The following is a 24,691-nucleotide window of genomic DNA, read 5'->3' on the forward strand; positions in this document are numbered from 1 at the left end:
TGGATTACCTAAAGAAAATGTGACACATATATATTATGGAATACTATGCAGCCTTAACAAAATCATATCCTCTGCAGCAATATGGATGCAGCCAGAAGTCATTATCCTAAGCAAACTAACACAGAAATTGAAAACCAAATATTGCAAATTCCCACTTATAAATGGAAGCTAAATCTTGGGTTCCTGTGGACATAAAATTGGGAACCATAGACACTGAAGTCTCCAAAAGAAGGAAGAGAAGAAGGAGGGAGAGGGCTGAAAAACTTCCTATTGGGTACTATGTTCATTATCTGGGTGATGGAATCAATAAGAACCCAAACCTCAGCACTATGAAACACACCCTTGTAACAGACCTGCACAAGTATTTCCTGTATGTAAAATAAAAAAATAAAAAAATAAATTGTGCCTCCAGAGTCGTTCTCTTTGTAAGGAATACACAAGAACAAATAAGGTGAGCATAAAGTAAAAGGAACCAAAGTTAGAGAAAACACAAAAACAGAATGTAATAGAAATGTGTTTTCTATACTAACATTTAAGATTAATTCACCTTGTACCCATATGACACTATCCTTTTAATAAACTGTGCATTATCATTTTTTAGGCATAAGTATCATACAAGTTGAAAGAAATTTATTTGAAAACATTTAGTAACTGATGCTCAGAAGCTTAAATGGTGCTGTTTTACTAAACCATGAAGAAATCATTGAAGCCTTTACAGCAAGAGGGAAAACCCCAGGGAGCCTACTAACAACTTAGCACTGCCAATTCTTTTGGTAATGTTCATTTTACTTTTCATAGAGAAGTACAGAAAATCTGTTCTCTATAATTAAGACTTTAAAAACTGTAGACATGTAAAAAAATAATGTAAGGCTTGGTATACTATAGACATCATTTAGTACGTAATGCAAGTCTCACAACACAGCATCTAGGCCTCATGTTTTTTGAACTTACTGCCTAAAATAAGCATATTTTAAAGATCTTGGTAAATATATTTCACTAAGAAAGACTGTGACACCAAGGGAGAGCTTCTATCCTGGGATTTACAGATCCTATCTATGGGTTCCATGAATAGACTTCAGATGATGTCATTAATCTCTAACTGAAACTGATCATCTCTTGAATCCTTAAATTATGACTAGTCAGTAAACCACAATAATATTAGCAATATCTTTGAAATTTTCAGTTTAGAAATTATTTCATATCATATTTTGGATATTATAGATATCATAAACTATGATTTATACTCATTAGAGTTTCAAAATTACTATTATTATTAAAACATATGCCTAGACCTTCTTAAGTTTACCTATTATTATGGCACAAATTTGATTTCTCATGTTTTTGATCTCTGTTTCACAATAATTGATTTCTTGGGTAATGCTCTATATTTAAGAATATGTATTAAAAATATTAACAAACATTCTGAGAGGGAATGCATAAACTTCACCAGACTTCCAAATGGACTTATGGCACTGTGGTGATTCTTTAATGGGTCAACTGGGCTAGGATCAATTACACTTTCCAGAATCTTCTTCCCTGTCTGATTCAGGCAGGTTGGGCCACATACATTTTGTGAAATTTGAGGGAACAAGTGAAGCAACATCCATATTCCCTTTTATTTGGAAGGCTGGGCAGGGTCAGCCACTGCCTGTGTAGGTCATACCTTCGCAGTTTATCTTCTGGCTGGCTTCATGATGTGACACAGAACCTGGACTTGCCACTATTACACCATTTCCTGTGACCCCTTCAGCTTCTCCTGGCTAGACAAGTGTTTAGCTCTGTGATCATGGGCACTAGATTCTACCGTGGGACAGCTCCATAATCAAGGTAGAAAGCAGTGATAAGTGAGAGCTGACATGAGTTACAACCCATTTGGTTCATTTCAGCTCATGCTTGCAGCTTACCACTTGCTCTTTCCCACTTCACACCCATCTAAAACAAAATTTCAGGTTATCATAATACTAATCATAAGGCTATGACATTAGCTAATGTTTATTCTAGGTTTATTCTAATTTTTAAAGTAATTGTTGGCTGGTATTTTCTGGTTATGCAAATATATGTAGGTTAACTTCACTATATTTGTTTAGCTTTTCCTAAATCTAATGGTTCCAGGACAGGTATGTTGGGAAGACAACCCTGAAATAGAGAACAAAAAATTCAAGATCACTGGAAAGTGTTCGCTTTGAAAGACAAGAGGAATTATTGAAGAGGAGCCCTAAAATGTCATGATTCAATTCAAGGAGATAGTTTAATTCTACTCTAGTTGAGTTCATGGTGTACTTCAGTCTTATTTCATGCTGTGACATTCAGCCTTACACTTCAGTCTTATTCTAGGATTGGTATTTTAAAAACTCTGTGTGATTTGTGTGTCACAATGCAAGTGATACAGCAGCATCACCAATAAATTGGTATGTATTCTCAACTATCTTAAGAAAGAATGAAGATCTTTTCATGATCTATTCAGTCACAGAAGAGAGATGTGCTCAGATCAAGGAGCCCTGAATGTGATGTGAAAGTTATTTTGGCTGTCTTTATGCAATGGTTAAAGGGCCGATCATCTATATTCATAACTCTTGTCTGACCAACAACATGACTGGTAATGCATTTAGACACATGACTGTCTTGCCTTTAGATTAAAAATATGGAGGAACTGCTCATGCTAATTTAGAAAAGGGTCATGTAAATGCTCCAATTTTTCCCCCGTTGACTCTAAAAAACATTTAATTTTTGTCACCATTGCAAAGCAGAAAAGATTACCTTTTGCAGATTTATTATTTCAAATACAGTTAATGTTGAATTTGTGTGGAAAATCATTGAACCTCAGTTAAATGCATGTGCATGTTATCATCAAAATGTTTTGATTCACAATCTCTGCAAAATTTAACAGGATGATTGAAATTGGTTTTCTCAGCTGCATAAATAACCAGTCTGACTTGTATGGGGTGCTTAATCCACAGGAGACCCAGAGAATGTCAAAAATGGGATACAATATGGAAAAGTCAGGATATTTCAGCAGATTGATATTTATGTGCAATCATGCTACCATGTAAAGTTGTGAGAGTTATTTTCACTTATTTAATAAGAGCACTTTCAAGGTTACAAAGATTTAAGGTTATGTGGGAAAATACTATGTCTGTCTATCTATATACTTCTTCATTTTCTATAATTGTACAGATTTCTTTGTCAAAACATCTTCCATTATATTGATAATGACCTCACTGAAATAAAAATCAGTTGGAGATAAACTCTATTTCCTAGAAAAGTCTCCTTTGTTGCCTCAGATAAGTATTATATAAGCTACTGTAACAGGACTGATTACCTGAGGCATATTAGAAAGCAATGAAGCATAAAACTTCTTTTCAATATCAAATTCAAAGCAGGACAAAAGGTGAATTCACTAGTGCAAATGTTAAAACAAATGAAATAGAAAGTCACAGTTGTTAATTATGCTGGAAAAACAAATGAGAGTTCGTCACCTTTAAAAAAACCTTTTAAAATATATGATTAAAAAGAAAATTTTGTTAATATTGTTCTCTGAGGTCATAATATCAAAAATATATGTATAAATGCTTTTAAAAGCTGTGAAAATTGAGAACCTAATACTTTTAAATTTTGTTATATTTTCTATTACAGATGCGAAAGTTGCAAGTGATAATAATTATGAACAAGGAAGAAGAAATAAGTATATCTCTTCTAATCAGGAAAGAAAACTGCCACAGTTCATGAGAAGGAATAAATAATATTCTGTCATTTTGCCAACTGATGGTCTCTGTATTGATCTCTATTCCATACAGGAATCTCTCCAACTGAAAAGAAACTGAATTTTCCTTTTAAAGACTTCTAATTTTTACACTTATTCATTCAAACTCATGTTAATAGCAAACATTTCCTCTTTAGAGGGGTTAAGAACTTTATTCCAAATAACGAAACTTTTATAACTACCAAGTATAGAACATAGGTTAAAACAGTAGCAAGAGAAATGTGCACATTTTGCATAAATCTATTTAGTAACCATATTCACCTGGCAGATTAATTACAATGAAGTATCAAACTAATTAAGAGAGTCAACTCAAGGTTTTACTTCTGATGGTATGTGGTATATCTCCAAGACCTGTCCAAATCTTCTCATAGACATATCCAACTTTTAGATAGCCTTTTAGCATTCATTTAAACATTTAGAGTTCCTTCCTGACAAAAACAAAATTTAATCCTGCACACAGGTACCTCAACTTCTGGTGATAAGTAGAATTACCAGCAATCCAGGCTAAATAAGAATATGTGTTGCCTAAACAAACAAAGGCATAACCTTCAACTTTCACAATGAAATGACTTTGTTTTCAACATGGTTGATATCTACAGCATAGAGGTGCTTTTTCAGTCATGAATGAAAAATGCCTGCCTTTCACATTCTCATTAAAACCTCATTTATGAGTTGTCTGCCCTAAAACTCCTATTTTAAGCCTGCTGGAGGCAGTTGATATTCAAGATAATTGTCTAAGGAATAAGCTGCCAACCATTTACTCCTTAAGACTCTTCAGACTTTTTCCCTGTGTTTCCAGATAATCAGAATGCTGTCATAATCACTTTGGTTCCCAGAGTAATTGCATTTAAATTTTGTTCAAGGTGTCTATCAAAGGCTGATACAAGAAACAACCATATGCAGAGGACCATTCCTATAGTTTACAAAGTTGTATTGAGAATACAGGCTATCATGTTGTTTAAATGCATCAGCATCTTCATAAAACTTAAGGGAAAAAATATTTCTCTTGATGAACTGCTATCCTTTCTTTTAGACAAGGAGAGTACAACAAATAAAAAGCTATGTGCTGAAATGCTATAGCTCTCTCCAACACGTTTGCTTTATTTTGATAGAACAATTATCTAATTTTGTACTTCCCTAGTTAGTGCCATTTGTCACATATCAGTGGTTTTTGACTCACAGTATACATTTTTGTTATCAATCACCACAATTTTAAAATTGAATATTTAACAACATTAAACATATATAACGATATATTGAAAAGACATAATGGTAAAACAGGTCTAAAATAGGTTATGGGATATTAATTTCTTTTCTTATTAACTTTTAAGACAGAGTCTCACTCTGTTGTTCAGATTAGAGTGCAGTAGTTTAATCTTGTCTCACTGCAAACACTGCATCTTGGGCTCAAGCAGTCCTCCCCACTCTGCATCCCAAGCAGCTGAAACTACAGGCAAGCACCACCATGCTCTGCTAATTTTTGTATCTTTAGTAGAAAAAGGGTTTCACCACGTTGCCCAGGCTGGTATCGAACTCCTGGGCTCAAATAATCCACCCATCTCTGCCGCTCAAAGTGCTCCGTTTATAGGCATGAGCCACCATGCCTGACCTGAGATATTAATTTCTATTTCTCTCAACATTCCAAGACTCCTGTTTATTCACCTAAAAATTCACTTTTAGATAATCTAGAAGTGCAGTAACAGCATAAAAAGAAAAAGAATACAAATGAACCATTTGTTTTACTATCAAAATGTCAATAATACAAAAAAAGAGAATAGGTTTGAGATTAAAAGTTGTAAAATGGGAAGCCATGGAAAATAAGTTCAGGATATTTCAAAAATTGGAAAATATCACTCCATGATTCATTCACACAAACTACCCCCTCCACCTCCTCCATCCTCTTTCTTAATTTTTATGTTTCCACACATCGGTTCACTACATATTTTTCCAGTTATTCAGAGTCTGAAATTTGACATAATCTTTGATTTCTCTTACCGTTTTTTCTTACATCAATTTTTCAGAAAGTGATAGAATACCATTTCATCAAACTCTCTTGTTAATATCTCTACCACTGAACAAAGTGTAGGCTGCCTAACATGGAATTAAGACTTTTTGTGGCTTAAAGCAACCTTATCTCCTTAGCATTGCTCCCCACTATTAATAAAAATCTCTCTGATGAGGATTTAAATACCTTTAAAGCAGATATGTAACATTATACACAAAGTTGTTGTGGAAGTCAGGGACCCCAAATGAAGGGACCAGCTGGAGCCACAGCAGAGAAACATAAATTGTGAAGATTTCATGGACATTTATCAGTTCCCAAAATTAATACTTTTATAATTTCTTATGCCTGTCTTTACTGTAATTCTGAACATAAATTGTGAAGATTACATTTTAATATGGACATTTATCAGTTCCCAAAATTAATACTTTTATAATTTCTTATGCCTCTCTTTACTTTAATCTCTTAATCCTGTTATCTACGTAAGCTGAGAATGTACGTCACCCCAGGACCACTATTGTACAAATTGATTGTGAAACGTTTGTTTGAACAATATGAAATCAGTGCACATTGAAAAAGAACAGAATAACAGCAATTTTCAGGGAACAAGGGAAGACAACCATAAGGTCTGACTGCCTGTGGGGTCGGGCAGAATAGAGCCATATTTTTCTTCTTGCAGAGAGCCTATAAATAGACGTGCAAGTAAGGAAGATATCACTGAATTCTTTTCCCAGCAAGGGATATTAATAATTAATACCCTGGGGAAGGAATGTATTCCTTGGTGGGAGGTATATAAATGGCCGCTCTGAGAGTGTCTGTCTTATGAGGTTGAGATATGGACTGAAATATGCCCTTGTCTCCTGCAGTACCCTCAGGCTTATTAGGGTGGGGGGAAAAAACCCACCCTGGTGAAGTTGAGGTCAGACCATTTCTCTCCTCTTGAATCCTGTTTTCTGTGGTTTAAGATGTTTATCAAGATAATATGTGCACAGCTGAACACAGACCCTTATCAGGAGTTTTTTATTTTGCCCTTTGCCTTGTGATCTTTGCTTTGCCCTTTGCCTTGTGATCTTTATTGGCTTCAGAAGCATGTGATCTTTTTTCTTCTTTTTTGCCCTTTGAAGCATGTGATCTTTGTGACCTACTCCCTGTTCGTACACCCCCTTCCCCTTTTCAAGTCCTTAATAGAAACCTGCTGGTTTTGCAGCTCAGGTGAGCATCACGGTACTACTGATATGTGATGTCACCCCCAGAGGCTCAGTTGTAAAATTTCTCTCTTTGTACTCTTTCTATTTCTCAGCTGGCTGACACTTAGGGAAAATAGAAAGAACCTATGTTGAAATACTGGGGGCAGATTCCCCCGATACTAAGTAAATTCCTAAGTCAAGCCTGCTGTTTTTATTTTATTCTATTTGTAATAACAATTTTTTTACTAAGCTTTATCTGTATGTTATGTTCAAAATTTAATCGCATTATTCTCTGAATAACTGCAGCATTTCATTCATTCATTGATTTTTTTTTTCTACATTCCTTTGAATAAACACATGACATGCAAAGGATCAGTTTAAGGTGTTGTGAAAGAGCAAGACTTATAACATAGTCTGCACTTATAACTAACTGCAATCCCACATTTAATTTTTATATAAATGAATTTTCTCCACAATGAGATTACAGCAATTTAGAGGCAGTGGTCATATTTTACACTTCTATTCCTCACAGTTTTTGGCAGAAATATTCATTTGATTGAATTTCTTAAATTAAAAAAAAAAAAACTTGGAAAAATATAATGTTAATTTTATCTCTACAAAGTTTCTGAAAAAACAAAGTCTATAAAATAACTAGCATTATCACCAGAAAGTAGAATTATTTCTAAGCTAAAATTGCTTATTTAAAATACAAGAAAAATAGTCTCTTTTTATAGGTATTACCTTATGAAGTATAATCCTCTCTTAAGAGAATGGAAATAATAGGCTGCATATGATAGTTGTGATTTTTAAAACGTGTTTGTTAAAACATGTGTTTAAATCTATTCTAGCCAGAGGAAATTAGTTCAGCTCCCAGAGCAATTCCCATTCCAAAAGCAGGGGGTCTATTTTGATCATCTCTTAAACCTTTAGAGAGAACTGTACTAATTCTCCATCAAAAACTGGACAATTATTAGACTGGGACCATTGTTGAGGGTGAGATGTTTTGTTAAACCAGTTACTCTCTCCTCTGTATGGTTCCAGAAAAGCAAAGCCACTGTTGATTGAAGGCATAAAGCTAATGACCTATTTACAGAATGTAAAACAGTAACTAATTTCTGATCATATAATCCTAGGTTTAAAAGATTTCATGTTGGATTAATGAGCACTTTCGTCCCCCAGACAGTCCAAGATAAGATCTATTTTACTTTAAAGTTTCTCAAAAGAAGGAATTTTCAAAGTGCTATCTTCAGTTATTCCTGTGCTTAAAAACTCTCACAGCTTGAAAATCTACACTAATAACAGTCCAGGTTTACTATACGTTTTAAAAAATAATTACAAAATGAAGAATTGGCCACCTTTTCTATAAGATCTCTTCATATACAGTACATGAAGAAGAATAATTATCTCACTATGTTTTCCTTTTCAAATGCAAGTATTCTATTTCCTTAAATTTTTTATCAGAGACATGATTACTGAGAATTCTTCATCATAATTTGTATTTATCCTTGCACCTTTCCCACATATTCCAGATTCTTCATTAGCTGACTCAACCATAAGCATTCAGAGTAATCAAGAAGAGTGTGACCAAAGCAAGAAAACACTTCTTGACTTTTAAAAATCGTTCCTGGATTTTACAAATCTAAGCTCTAATAACACCTCTATGATACCCAACTTGGGTTTCTCAGACCTATAGAGAGTGAATGTAGTAAAGAAGAAACAGAAGACTTGTTGTGAAATCCTAATGATCTATACAACAAATCCCTGTGACAAGAGTTTACCTACGTAACAAACCTTCACACGTACCCCTGAACCTAAAGTAAAAGCAAAAAAAAAAAAAAAAAAAAAAAGAAATAGAAAATTTTTTCTATTTTTGGAACTGCACAGGTCATATGCAACACCAAATCTCTTTGCCATTGTTCACACTTAGGAGCTGATATATGGACACATTCAACAGAAGTTTCCTATTAATGTAAAATTGTTGAAAGTTTTAATGTTGTTATTTGAAAATTTTAAAAAACCTATTGGAATTGAAGAGATATATACATACATAGGTAGCTAAATGATTACTTATTTTAAAAATTGAGAATTGATTATTTTTATTAAATGAGGTTTCTTTTTAGGGGAAAAACTCGATTATTTCCTTGGGGAAAAATAATAATGTAAATGGATAGAATTTGAAACAAAATGAAACCACTGGGGCACCATTTAAGTTTAAGATATTATTATTATTATTATTATTATTATTATTATTATGATTTTGAAATGGAGTCTCGCTCTGTGGCCCAGACTGGAGTGCCGTGGCGTAATCTCGGCTCACTGCAAGCTCCGCCTCCCGGGTTCACGCCATTCTCCTGCCTCAGCCTCCCGAGTAGCTGGGACTACAGGTGCCCACAACCATGCCCAGCTAATTTTTTGTATTTTTAGTAGAGTCGGGGTTTCACCGTGTTAGCCAGGATGGTCTCGATCTCCTGATCGCGTGATCCGCCCGCCTTGGCCTCCCAAAGTGCTGGGATTACAGGCGTGAGCCACTGTGCCCGGCCAAGATAATTATTTTTTGTAAATCTCCTACATAATCTTTATTTTTGCTTCACAATATATGTTAAAATTTGTGTTTCCAAAGTTTTCCCTTTTTATGTGATTCTTCACCAATTTCAAGATATTTTTGAACTAATTTATGCCGTTGGAATTACTGGAAAAGTTTCTAAAATCTGTTCTAACTCTTAAGTGTGTTCTTTATGTTACCATACGCAGCACTTAAGTTGTTTAAAATACTGGGATAATAAAAATTCCCTGATGAAGGGCACTTGTAATGACTATTATGCCACTGAATTCAGAAATTTAGACTCTTTTTTCCATCTAGTCGATCCCTCCATTCATTTGCTAAAAGGGGATACAGCCATGTTTTTTTTTCTGTTGTGAAAAAAATCTGCTTGAATGAAAATTAAAAAAAAAAAAAAAAAAAAAAAAAAAAAGCTGCAAATGTCAAAATAAATAATCTGTAATACAGGTCTCTTAACCTACTGCCTCTGTCATAGAAAACTACTTATGGGCAAAGGGACTATTTTATCTCAATATCAGAAGGCAGTTTGTAAAGGAGGGGAAAATCTATTTGCTTTATATTGTGTTTCAGAAACTGAAATAGCAAAATTTCAACTTTGAGATACTGAGAAGGATTATAAATTTGAACGTTTAGGAAACATTCAATTTAATGTCATTCATGATTTTCTACACAATAGCCTTTGGTTGCTCTGGGTCATGCGAAATAAATAAGTGTTATATTCTAATCCATCTAAATCTTATAGTGCAAAAAAGAGTTATATCTTAATACATCGAAATCATATAGTGCATATCTCATCATGATGAATATGATAATCCTTGAATGTATAATCTAAGTATTAGTAACAAGATAAAATTACTCTGTATCCTAAAGATGGTCAGTATTTAGCTACTTTCATAAAGCCAGTTTCCACTGGTAAAATCAAATGTATTTGTTCACTGAAATGGAGGTACTAAAATTACCAATATATTTGCCAAGGTCAAGTCAGCATTACTGATAGCACTGCCCTTTTACCAAACGATAAGATTCATATCACAAGCCATTAAAATATTGCCCAATAGATACAAGGAAACAGAATTAATCTAAAAAAGAAATATTTCATTGTTCATTGAAACTGAATAAAACTAAGATAAAACAAAGTTTGAAAAAAATAAAATCAATTAAGCCTTCCATTAAAACAAAATTAGACTCTAATTCCAAATGAGAAAAGGGATTTTCTGCAGCAGAAAGTGTTCTTTATTTAAAGAATAAAGATAAAAATAGATGAACTTACAAAATACAGCAGTCTTGTTTAATCACAGCAGGACAGTTGAGTATAATCTCTCAGAGTTCTTTTGGGGTACATTTCCTGAAAACAAAAATTAATGTTAAGGCCAAGCTTAAAAATAACCATAAGGAAACTATGGTTTTTTAATGGAAAGATCACACAAATGTTGTAGAAATTTGGGGCCTATATAAGTAGGCTTTAAAATATAATATAATATTGTTCTTAATTTCATTTCTGCCAATATTCAGATCATGTGAAAGAATTTACATAGATTTCTATATGGTTACGAAATATCTACATACTTCATAATAAGAAATAAACTGAAGTTTTATTTTCTAATAGAGAATTTCAAAATAATCTCTTCTGACATAAGATAAGAAGGGTTGTTTGTGCCATTTATGTGCTGCCAAACAATGTAAGACACTCAGGAACCTCTCCAAAGACAGAGGCAAAATTTTAAAAGTCAAACTAGAATATCTGGTTTCAACTTGATCCAGTTGTTTGATAAAAATACAGTCTGAATTTGCCTCAATGTTTTGAACATAATGAGGATGAATAAAAGGATGAGGTGATTGAAGGATCAGCAACAGTTTCACTTTTGGATCCTTATGAAATCTAAGCAGTACATCAGGGGGAAATATCCGCAAGTCATGTACTTCACTACCTCTATTATCCCTCTGTATAAAACAACGCCAACTATTTTATCTCTTGTTTTAGGATCCACTCCAATAGAAGACATACGTGGCTACAACACTAAATTGCCTTTGTTTAGTTGAAAGGGCTAAGGATACAATTGTGTGTATAATGAGCTTGTATCTATATCTTATAATCTCTCTATATTCTTTTTTTTGTATGTAGGATGATCACAAGAAGGTATCTTAACAAACTAAAGTAATAGGGGATATTATTGATCATTTTTTCAAAGAATGTATACAGTAGCATTGTAGTTGCAGAGAAAATATGACATTTTCATATCAGAGTTGTATCTGTTTATGAAGTCAATGTACATAGCATTAAAGCACAAATTGTATAATAGTTATTTAAAATGAGCTTGCTTATAGAATTAATAAGTTGATATATAAAAGTCAACTGCTGACACTGGGAACACACTGTAATCACATAAGGTAAGAAAACTAAATTAAAACTGTATACAACACATTAAAAATCAGATCAGTTAGAGAAACAACAAAAACAACAAAATATTTCTACAAGAAAAGAATACATTGCATAGAACCTTAAAAATTTCCATTAATTTTTAGATGATTATCAACTCAATTTTAAATGGGTCATTGTTATTATTTCCATTTCCACTGTTTTTAAATAAATTATGTAGTATAATTTTTGAACAAATTATGTATTTTCAAATTCTGAAAATAAGATATTACCAATCAAATACCCATTAAACAATTGCAAATAAATTTGACAAATTAAAGAATGATATATTTCCTTGGCTCAGGATAGTGAGGCCACTGTCTTCCAGCTTTAACTGTGGCTACCTGCAGTTTTGCTTATTTAAGCTGAATAACTTGGAACATTCTCTATTGCAGTGGATTTTCTTTTTACATATTACATAGTTTAATGAAATTTATATATTAAAATCCAAGTTCCAAATACAAAGTATTATGAAATATCATTGAGTGCATTAGCATAATGAAAACAAACAGGAACAACAAACTCCAAACATTATGTTGTCATTGGTTGGATGAAAGAGATTAGGATTATGTATTCTACTGCTTCATGATTTTAGGTTCCCCACATGGCCTTTTGAAAGCTTAATAACTTGATGCTTTCTCTCTACATAGGTACCTTTCTAACATTTACATCCTTTTGTGTAATATGGCATGAAAGACAATAAAGAAAGAGAGAAAGAAAGGAAAAGAGAGAGGGAAGGAGAGATAAAGAGAAAGAGGAAAGAAAGATGCATACTTATGTATATTGTGAAAGAGGGACCTCTAAACTGTGGTCAGCACTGGCGTTCTTACATATTTGGGCATTTGGTGAGATAGGTGCCAAAAATCTCTTTGTATGAATGACTTAGGTGAATCATGAGAAAAATCTAATAAATAATTGTATAGGTACATCTATCCCAGAAATAAATTATTCAGGGAGGGGTAGCGGGGATGTCAAAATTGAAGCAACAGATGGTGCATAACCATTAAACATGAGATTTATCTTTCAACACAATCTCCCTTGACTCATTGCATATTCTTTTGGAAAGAACAAGAATGTAAGTAAAAAGTGAAATATTGGACTGCTTTGGTTATTCAAATCGAGCATAACACTTCTCAGGGTGATCCACTCATTTTAAACATCATTTTAATTTTTATATAAAAACCATAACTGTTTAACCCCAAAGTAGGAGACTTGCATATTTATTAAAACAAACTTTCCAGTAGAGGGGATAAAGTATTCCATTATAATAGGGTCATTATACATTATTCCGCTGGGGCTTATAAAGGAGGGACAAGTTGGTAAACTAAATATTTGTGAATCGAAAACCAGTGTTGATTTAATAACATATATGATAACCTTGGCTTCTGAACAAGTAGCTGAGCTTCAAAAAATATGTTTATCTACCTGGCAGTCAATTTATCTATCCATATATCAATAAATCAAATGATTAACCAATCAACCAATCTGTTGTTATATGTATGTACACATATATGTATATATATTCATAAAAATAAAAACATCTCTCATTGAACTTAATGCACTGGTTATATTTAATATATTTTTATTGCAATTCACATTATTTTCTTATTGTTTATTGTAACATTAAGGTTTTTCTGAGTTCCCTGTTTAAGTAAAAGATGCTTCCAGTATGATACAAATTACATAAATGCAATTAGCAATTACCCATTAATAATTCAAAACTAAGTATTAATGAAGGCTTAACGACTTTTATATAATGATCCATTCTTTAAATGACAGGAATTGTTAATATTTAGTGCAGAAATTTAATCAGTATAAAATTAAATGCTGTGCTAAAATTTGCTTTTTCCCAGTATAAAAGTATTATGTGTTATTATGTTATATTTTGCTATTTTTCCTAAGTACTATAAGTTCAATAAGATTTACAATGAAACTGTCAGAAGATAATTATTGAAACAGCTTATTTTATTATGATAAATAGTATTGAGACAAAAAAATAATGGTAAACTACACACACACAATAAAACGTTTGGAACATTGCAAAAATTTTGGAGAATTCAGAGTGAATTACCAAAAAAAAAAAAAAAAAAGGCAGAGGAAAAGACTTCAGAGCTATTAACTTTAACAGAATATAGTACAAATCTTCACTGATGGAACGGCAGATGAAATTATCTCCCACTGCCATGTCAACGACTACTGACCTTCAAGAAAATCTAGCAGACAAAAACAAATTCTGAAGAATCATCAAATGAAATGCGTTCCCTTACAATCTCAGAAGGTGGACATGTTTTTAAATATTCAGCAATGAGCCACTCTTGCTGAAGATTTTGCAACTTACATAAGAAAGTTTAAATTTACAAAAGACAGAGCAGGAAGGAAGTTTGAGGGTAGTTATTTTATTCTGATATTTTTCAGATAAAAAAACTCATATGCTCTGGTTACTACATGCAAAGGGTCTTATATTTCTTTTCAATTTCTTCAGGGATAAAAAACATCAACCATTACTTAAGAATGGACAATAATCAGTCATGAGCAATGAGGAAACATGAATACAATAAACGGGACAGCAATCACAGTGTTAGATATTTACAATGAAAATCTAATTTGGAAAAATCAGTAACTACTTTTGTTGAAGAATAGAGACTAAATGAAGATATGGCATGTTGTTGTTGAATATATGATATACATAATTTTGATTTTGGCAAGGCAAATGTGTTCAGAAGATCATCCAAGAAAGTTTATGAGAGTGATAATGGAAATTTTCTGCATTTGGCAGAGACCACAGTAAAACTTGATAATATTGTGAAAGAATATTTATTCAGACTACAAACATTGGCATCAAGTAATATGACACATCATTTAAGAAACTATATACAAAACTGAAGAGACATTGCAGAAATGAGTCAAGTCATTTTCAATAAAAGAAATGCTAAATGTTATTCAAATTATTTTGGATACAGTTCATGGAGTAAGTTTGGTATAACAAATTATAAATATTGTGAATTTGATAACTCAAAATTTTCAATACCTTAAAATAAATATTTTGGAGAAAATTTTCCAGGAGATGAAACAATAAGATACAATTTTTATGGATTCTTAAAATTCAAAATCTAGGAATAAAATAATTAAAAGATTTGGAAGATGCCATAGTTCCCACAGATGTACACAGAAAGCAAAAGACTTCAGTAGAAGGTACATAAAAGACAATTCTAAGGAATTCCACATTTGAAAATTTGCTCTCCCATCTCTAATTACGAATACTTTAGAATAGAGAAAAACTGTCTTTGGCTATCACTGATCTTTTTTTGTAAGGTTTAAAATCTAAATAACGTATCTTTAGTTCATCAAAATTTAGATGATATTGATAATTTATCAACCATAAACATGAAATAAAGCATTATCAATAGTTAATGGGAAAGTTAAATTAAGGCCTTCGTATCTCCAAAATCTCAAAACTGTCATGTAAAACGTTTACAAATTTCTTAATAGTAACCCATCATCATAATAAATGTATAAATTCTAGAATGCTAGAAAATAGCATACTTTCAAAAATAACTGCTTTTAAATTTATTTCCTAACTATGCATGCTGTACTAAATAAAATTAACATTTTAGGACAGGAGTCTGTAAACTTTTTCATAGAGGGCAAAAAACTATTTTAGGATTTGTGGGCCACTCCATTGCACTTAATATTCTTTTTCATTTGCATGTGTTTATGTGCACAAGTGTGTGCTTGTGTATGTGTGTGTTTACAATCCTTTAAAAACAGAAAAATCATTGTTAGCTCAAGGGCCATATAAAAGCAGGCCATAGTCTCTAGTCTCTGTTACAAGAGTTTTGTTGTCTATTACAGTAGCCACTAGTCACATGTAAATTTAAATTTAAGTAGTTAAAATTAAATCAAAGTTTAAATTCTCAACTTCTTAATAATTACAAGTACTCAGTCACATGTGGCTAGTAGCTATCATCCTGAATACCATACATAGAAAGCATTTCCAGAAAGTGCTATCAGACAACACTGTTGTAGAGAAAAATATACATGAGAACCAAATGTGTGTGTATGTATGCATACCCTTTAAATTTATTAGGAAAAATAAAAGCAAGAACGGGCTAGATCTCTTGACACTGATGCTAACTTATCCCAAGTAGAAAATGCCAAAACTAAGAAGACGTAATTGACTATGAATTCCGTTGTTACCATCTTTTATACAAAGTTAAAATCCATATAAATATGCCAAATCAATGTCTCTTTTAAATAATAGAATAGGCTGGGCATGCTGGCTCATGCCTGTAATGCCAGCACTTTGGGAGGCCAAGGCAGGTGGATCACTTGAGGTCAGGGGTTCGAAAACAGCCTGGCCAACAAGGTGAAACCTCATCTCTACTAAAAATACACAAATTAGCCAGGCATGGTGGCACATGCCTGTAATCCCAGCTACTTGGGAGGCTGAGACAGGAGAATCGCTTGAAGCTGGATGGCAGAGGTTGCAGTGAGCCAAGCTCGCACCACTGCATTCCAGCCTGGGTGATAGAGTGAGACGCAATCTTGAAAAAATAAATAAATAAAATAAATAAGTAAATAAACAATAGAATAATTTCTGCTTTAATATAAATTTTTGTAATAATAAAAGATAATTTTCTTCTTATTTTAGGTCAAGGCTTATCCTTTTTTAATGGAAACACAAGTTATCTAGGAACATTTTAAAAGGTGAATTTGGCCTCATTAGATCTGAATTGGGCTGTAAATTCTGCATTTCTAGTAAGTTTCTAGGTGATGCCGAAACTTCTGTCCATAGACACAGTATGCATAGCAAGTTTCAGTATGATGCATTCAATTTGGTGACTATAAAGGAAGCTATGTAAAACACCCAATTGATATTTACTAAAGTTTATAAAAATATGTATTAATGAGAAATCAGCCAATCAGGAACTAAAAACATTAAGTGATTTTTTAAAAATCTAGCATGACACTTACTGAAGTTCTGTAAAATATTTACAGTAGTAATTTACCAAATACTTCAAAAGTGTTTCTCAGAATGTACTCAAATGTCTTCAGTATCACTTGCCAAATATAATATACCTTCTCAATACTGAAATTATGAGAAACAGCTGTCTGTAAAAAGACTATCAAATGTATCAACCTTTAATGTAGAAAATTCAATCTAGAACATGTAAGCACTGAGGCTGTCATATATAATTGAGTTACAGATTTCTGATTTCCATAACAAAATTTCAGTGACTTAAACCTGAATCTCTTTCCAATGAACAAAGATCAATAAGAATATCAAATAAAACCATCCATATTCCATAGCATAATTGTGAGATAATTATTATAAAACATTCAACAACATGTGAATGAAAATGTAAATAAACGTTTAAAATCAACACTGAAGCCAGGCGCAGTGGCTCACATCGGTAACCCCAGCACTTTGGGAGGCCGAGGCAGGCGGATCACTGGAGGCCAGGAGTTTAAGACTAGCCTGGCCAATGTGGAGAAACTCCATCTCTACTAAAAATACAAAAACTAGGTGGACATAGTGGTGGGCACCTGTAATCTCAGCTACTCAGGAGGCTGAGGCAGGAGAATCACTTCAACCTGGGAGGTAGAGGTTGCAGTGAGATGAGATCCACCACTGCCCTCCAGCCCGGGTGACAGAGCAAGACTCCATCTCAAAAAAACAAATAAAAAAATCAGCATTGATAGTTATAAGTCTATTCAGAGGTAAATTTAAAAACATATAAGTGAAATCAGTGAAGTGATTTTTATTAATGATAGAAAATGGATAACATCAATTAGTGCTCATAATTGTAAGTACAGAAAAAGAAAGTTTAAGAAAAAAGATAAAAAGGAACAAACAACCCAAAATGAATATAATCGAAGTCACTCAAAAAGTCACTAACAAAAAAACAAACAACAGAAAAGACATAATATTTTAAATAAATATTTCAGTCAAATATTCCAGAAACTAAAAACAAATTCTTTTTATATGGAAAACATCAACTTGTACTTGGGAAAACAGTAAACCCCAAGACAGAACTTAATATTCTATTAAAATCATTAGATTTTGAGGATTACAAAAAATCTTATGGGCATACAGCAAAAAGAAATGATTAACAAAAAATTAAAACTGATCACAGATTTCCTGATAAAAACATACAAAGTTAAAAGAAAGTGGAAAAGATATAAGTATATATTTATAAAGATATTATGTATATAAACATATAAATAAACTGCAAAATTTGGTAAATTTTATCAAAAGAAATACAAAATAGAGCAAGGAGAAAATCTAATATAGAAAACAGTAATATGTAATATAATACATTCATTTACGCTTATAAGACAAAGCTCAGACCAAATATATCATATCCATGAAATAAATGTCGAGTTTAATATATCTTTTTTTGCAAAATAAAATTCAATTCTACTCTGAACACAAGAGACATAGCTAAACAATATTAAGAAAAGCAAAATATAAATATGTGTGAAGGTATTACAATAAATGCAAATCAAATTAAATGCCAAACAAATATAGTAGCTTTCAATTGTGAAATAAGAAAGTAAAATTCAGGTCCAAAAACCGTAAAACAGGTAACAAACAACCACTTACAAAGCTAAAAGAAAAAGTCACAATAAAGATAAAAGAGTTACAAGTATCCAAATAATATAACACCACAACTACTGATAAAAATTACAAACTCAAGTAGATATGAGAATAAATTGACTGAAAAAACATAATACAGGACTCTCCCACCAAGACACAAGTGGGAAAAATGTATTAAAATATATAAGGATAAAGATAACCTAAATAACATCATTAAGGTTTTTTGCATACCAAAAATAGAAGTTACATCTTCTTCAAATAAATAAGAATTGATTACACATTAGACCCTGAAAAACCCTTAGTAAATATCCTAAAGTATGAATGACACACAGTATTCACCAGTCACAATGCAATAAAACTAAAACTTAATACAAAGCTTTTTAAAGTTGCTTTCTTCCCCAAATTTTAAAAATTTCTTTTGTACAATTCTAGATTTGAAGGGATAATTAAAATCAAAATTAAAATGTCTCAAAAATGATGATAATGAAAATTTAGACTGTTAGAATCTATAGGATTATAGTATAAGCAATAATCAACAGAAATACATATATTTAAGTACAAAGGTCAATATAAATGGAAAAAATCAAAATAAATGAGTCAAATATTAAATCAAAATTTAGGGGATATAGTAAACCAAAATAAAGCAAAAGAAATAAAAAGTAAAGATAACACAAAAATTGAGGTTAAAAATTTTTAAGTAATAATTATGTTTAGTGACAATTAATAAAAACATGAGCCAAACTAATAAATAAAATAAATCAAAATGACACCAACTGAGAATTAACGAACGTGGAATAACCTTTGAATCTTTGAAACTAATAATGTTTTTAAAATCCTAAGACTTTTTGAACAAGTTTATACAAATAAATTTGAAACTTAGGCTGAAGTAGGTAATTTTATAGAAAAATACAATTTACAAAAGCTGTCCCTAGCAGAGAAAAAAGCTTAAAATGGGTCAATTTTCAAAAAGAAAATATAAAAAGTTATCAAATAAATACCACATACAAAAGAATAAGACTCAGATTTTTTCACAAATGAAATCAATCAATTATTCATAGACCTAATAATGTCAATGATATTTAAATTTTCCCTGATAACACATAAAAGATCATTTATATGTTATTTTTATGAAGTGAATATATAACAGATAACTAAATTTGATTAAACTGCACTAATAAAAAAACTACAAATCAACCTGATATGTATTCATTTATGAAAAATCATAAATAAAATATTATCAAATAGAATTTAACTCACACATAGCTGAAAATAAAGGGATAAAGATATTCTATGCCAATGGAAACCAAAAGAGAGCAGGAGTTGCTACACTTAGACAGAACAGACTTCATGACAAAACTGTAAGAAGAGACAAAAAAGGTCACTATGTAATGACAAAGTGGTCAAGCCAGCAAGGGAATACAACAATTTTCAATATATACGCACCCAACACTGGAGTACCCAGATATATAAAGGAAATATTATTAGAGCTAAAGAGAGAGATAGGGCCCAATACATTAATAGCTGGCAACTCCAACAATCCACTTTCAGCATTGAACAGATCTTCCAGATAGAAAACCAACAGAGAAACCTCAGATTTAATCTGTACTATAGACTAAATGGATCTAATAGATATTTACAGAACATTTCATCCAAGAACTGCAGAATACACATTCTTTTCCTCAGCACGTGGATCATTCTTAAGGACTGACTACACATTAAGTCACAAAACAAGTCTTAAAACATACCAAAAAAAAAAAAATGGAAATAATATCAAGCATCCTCTTTTACCACAGTCAAATAAAACTAGAAATTAATAACAGGAAGAATTTAGAAAACGATGCAAATACATGGAAAGTAAACAATGTGCTCCTGAATGACCAGTGGGTCAGCAAAGATATTAAGAAGGAAACAAAAAATTTTCTTAAAACAAGCGATAATGAAAACACAACATACAAAAACCTACGGGATACAGCAAAAGCAGTACTAAGAGGGAAGTTGATAGCTATAAGTGCCTAGATCAAAAAAGAGAAAAAACTTTAAATAATCTAATGATGCATCTTGAATAACTAGAAAACTAGAGCAAATCAAACCCAAAATTAGTACAAGAAAAGAAATAATGAAGATCAGAACAGAAATAAATAAGTTTGAAATAAAAGAAATAAAAAATATCAAGGAAACAAAAAGTTGTTTTTATGAAGAGCTAAAAAAAAATTTACAAACCTTTAGCCAGATGAAGAAAAAAGAGACAAGATAGAAATAAAATTAGAAATAAAAAAGGAGATATTACAAGTGATACTGCAGAAGCTCAAAGAATCATTTGTGTCTACTATAAGCAGTTATCTGCCAAAAATTGGAAACTCTAGAAGAAATGGACAAATTCCTAGATTCATACAACCTACCAAGATTGAACCAGGAAAAAATCCAAAACCTGAACAAACCTGAACTCTCCATTCTCACGCTGCGTTAAAGAACTGCCCAAGACTGGGTAATTTATAAAGGAGAGAGGTTTAATTGACTGATAGTTCTGCATAGCTAAAGAGGACTCAGGAAACTTACAACCATGGTGGAAGGTGAAGAAAACACGTCCTTCTTCACAAGGCAGCAGGAGAGAGATGTGCTGAGCAAAGGGGGAAAAACCCCTTACAAAACCATCAGATCTCATGAGAACTCACTCTCTATCATGAGAGTGGGGGAATCAGCCCTTATGATTCAATTACCTCCCAATAGGTCCCTCCCATGACATGTGAGGATTTGGGGAACCACAATTAAAGATGAGATTCAGGTGGAGACACAGCTAAACCATATCATGCCAGTAACAAGTAGTAAGATCAAAACTCTAGTGAAAAGTCTCCTAGAAAGAAAAGCGCAGGATCTGTTCTCCTCACTGTTGAATTCTATCAAAAATTCAAAGAACTAATATCAACCCCACTACAGCTATTCAAAAACTAGAGGAGAGATTACTTCCAAACTCATTCTATGACATCAGTATTATCCTGATACCAAAACTAGACAAAGACGCATTAAAAAAAAAAAAAGAAAGAAAGAAACTACAGGCCAATATCTCTGATGAATATTGATGCAAAAATCATTAACAAAATACCAGCAAACTGAAATCACCAATACGTTAGGAAGATATTCATCATGACCAAGTGGGATTTATCCCAGGGATGCAAGTATGGTTCAACATACACAAATCAATCAATGTGATATATCATGCCAACAGAATGAAGGACAAAAGTCATATGATTATTTCAATCGATGCTGAAAAAGCATTTAATAAAATTCAACATCTCTTCATAATAAGAATGCTAAAAAAACTGGGGATAAAAGGAATGTGCCTCAGCATAATAAAAGTTATTTATGACAGTGATACAAGAGTTAAGAAAAAATCACTTAGACATATAGTGAGGATATGGAAGTCCCCAGTAAGATTTTCCTTTTAATGAAAAGCAGCCCAACTTATTTTCCTTTCTAACGAAGAGTGGCCTGTAAATTCAAGCAGCAGACATAGATATTGGCATTTGGGCCAATAATGTTCAAGATGGCGTCTCCATCTTTCCTTCTTTTTATCAGCCACATGTATAGTAAAGAGCAGACAAGGTAGTGCCGATCAACTGGAAAGTTCATTTGCATAATAAGATTAGGGCGGGGCGGGCAGCCTTCCCGCACGCTATGTAAACATCATAACTGATAGAACCAATCTATGAGCCCTATATAAATCAGACACTGCTTCCTCAAACCTGACTACAAAACCTGTCGCATCCTCCCGCCAGTCTTTTCTACTCGGAGACCCCTCCTTCTCTACAGAGAGAGCCCTTTCTCTTTCTCTTCACTTCTGCCTATTTAATCTCTGCTCCTAAACTTCTTGCATATGTTTGTGTCCTAAATTTTCCTGGCGCGAGACGATGAACCCCAGGGCATATACCAGAGACAACATAGCCTCTTCAACAGACCTACAGCAAGTACGGTACTGAACAGGGAAAAGCTGAAAGCCTTTCCTCCAACATCTGGCACATGGTAAGGATGCCAGTTGTCACCACTGTTATTCATCATAGTACTGGAAGTCCTAGCGAGAGGAATCAGACAAGAAAGCAATTCAAGAAATTCAAGAATTTCAAGAAAGAAATAAAGGGCATCCAAACTGGAAAGGAAGAAGTCAAATTATCCCTGTTTTCAGGTGATATGATCTTATATTTGGGAAAACCTAAAGACTCCACAAGAAAGCTATCAGAACTCGTAAGCAAATTCAGTAAAGTTGCAGGATACAAAATCAACATAGAAAAACCAATAGCCTTTCTAAATGCCAATAGTGAATACTGTGAAAATGAAATTTTAAAAAGTAATCCAATTAACAACAGTCACACATAAAATTAATTACCTAGGAATTAACCAAATAAGTAGAAGACCTCTATAATGAAACCTGTAAAACACTGAGGAAAGAAGTTGAAGAGGACCCCAAAAGATGGAAAAATATTCCACGTGTATAGATTAGAAAAATAAATATTGTTAAAATGCCCGTACTACCTAAAGCAATCTACAGATTCAATGCAATCTCTACCACTGTCATTATTCACAGAAATAAAATTTAAAAATCCTAAAATTTATATGCAACCACAAAAGACCCAGAATACCCAAAGCCATCCTAAGCAAAAAGAACAAAACTGGTTTAATCACATTACCTGATTTGAAATTGTACTGCAAAGCTATAGTAACCAAACAACATGGTGCTAGCATAAAAACAGACACACAGACCAATGGAACAGAGTAAGGCATGCAGAAACAAATTTACACACCACCGTGAACTCGTTTTTGACAAAGATGTCAAGAACATACACTGAGGAAAAGACAATCTTTTTAATAAGTGGTGCTAGAAAAACCGGATATTCATATGCAGAAGAACAAAACTAGACCCTTAGCTTTTGCCATATACAAAAAATCAAATAATAGTTTCCTATTGGGGAAAATCTCAAGGACATTGATCTGGGCAAAGATTTCTTGAGCAATACCTCACTAGCATAGGCAACCAAAGCAAAAATAGACAAATGGGGTCACATCAAGTTAAAAAGCTTCCACATTGCAAAGGAAACAATCAACAAAGTGAAGAGACAATCCATAGAATGGGAGGAAATATTTGCAAACTATGCATCTGACAAAGGATTAATAACCAGAATATACAAGGAACTCAATCAACTCTATAGGAAAACATTTGTAATAATCTGATCAAAACTGGCCAAAGATTGGACTAGATATGTCTCCAAAGAAGACATACAAATGACAGGCATATGAAAAAGTGCTCAACATCACTGATCGTAAGAGAAGTGCAAATCAAAATTACAATGAAATATAATTTCACCCCACTTTAAAATGGCTTATATCCAAAGGCAGTCAATGACAAATGCTGGTGAGGATGTGGAGAAAAGGGAACCCTGGCACACTGTTGGTGGGAATGTATATTAGTACACCACTCTGGAGAACACTTTGGATATTCCTCAAAAAACTAAAAATTGAGCTGCTATAGGATCCAGCAATCCCACTGCTTGGTATATACTCAAAAGAAAGAAAATCAGTATGTGGAAGAGATATCTGCACTCTTATGTTTGCTGCAGCAGTGTTTATAATAGCTAAGATTCCGAAGCAACGTAAGTGTCCATCAACAGACAAACGGATAAAGAAAATGTGTTACATATACACAATGGAGTACTATTCTGCCATAAAAATGAGATCCAGTCATTTACAACAACATGGTTGGAACTGGAGATCATTATGTTAAGTGAAATAAGCCAGGCACAAAAAGGCAAACATTGCGTGTTCTCACTTGTTTGTGGGATCTGAAAATCAAAACAATTGAACTCATGGACACAGACAGTAGAAGGATGGTCACTAGAGGCTAGGAAGGATAGTGTAGGGTGAAGGATAAGTGGGGATGATTTGTGTGTACCAAAAAAAAAAAGAATATATACAAAGAATGAATAAGACCTACTATTTGATAGCACAATAGGGTGACTATAGTCAATAACATAATTATATATTGTAAAATAACTTAAAGAACGTAATTGGATTGTTTGTAACTCAAAGGACAAATGCTTGAGGGGATGGACACACCATTCTCCATGATGTGCTTATTTCATATTGCATGCCTGTATTACATGTGCCCCATAAATATAC

At 32.7% G+C, this 24,691-nt stretch overlaps 1 protein-coding gene across 8 annotated transcripts in view; it reads right to left on the reverse strand.

Annotated features, from left to right (window-relative positions):
• The window catches only part of MARCHF1 (membrane associated ring-CH-type finger 1), an 816,252-nt gene that overhangs the window by 543,582 nt on the left and 247,979 nt on the right, over nt 1-24,691 (reverse strand). For 7 of the 8 annotated variants that reach the window (XM_073017705.1, XM_073017701.1, XM_073017704.1 and 4 more), the window contains exon 2: nt 10,780-10,854. The exons of the other annotated variant lie outside the window; for it this stretch is intronic. The gene's annotated coding sequence lies outside the window, so the exon portion shown is untranslated. The remainder of the gene's footprint in view (nt 1-10,779; nt 10,855-24,691) is intronic. 8 annotated transcript variants of the gene reach the window in all.

The sequence above is a fragment of the Chlorocebus sabaeus genome, chromosome 7 (genome assembly GCF_047675955.1).
Source record: "Chlorocebus sabaeus isolate Y175 chromosome 7, mChlSab1.0.hap1, whole genome shotgun sequence".
Taxonomy (NCBI): Eukaryota; Metazoa; Chordata; class Mammalia; order Primates; family Cercopithecidae; genus Chlorocebus; species Chlorocebus sabaeus.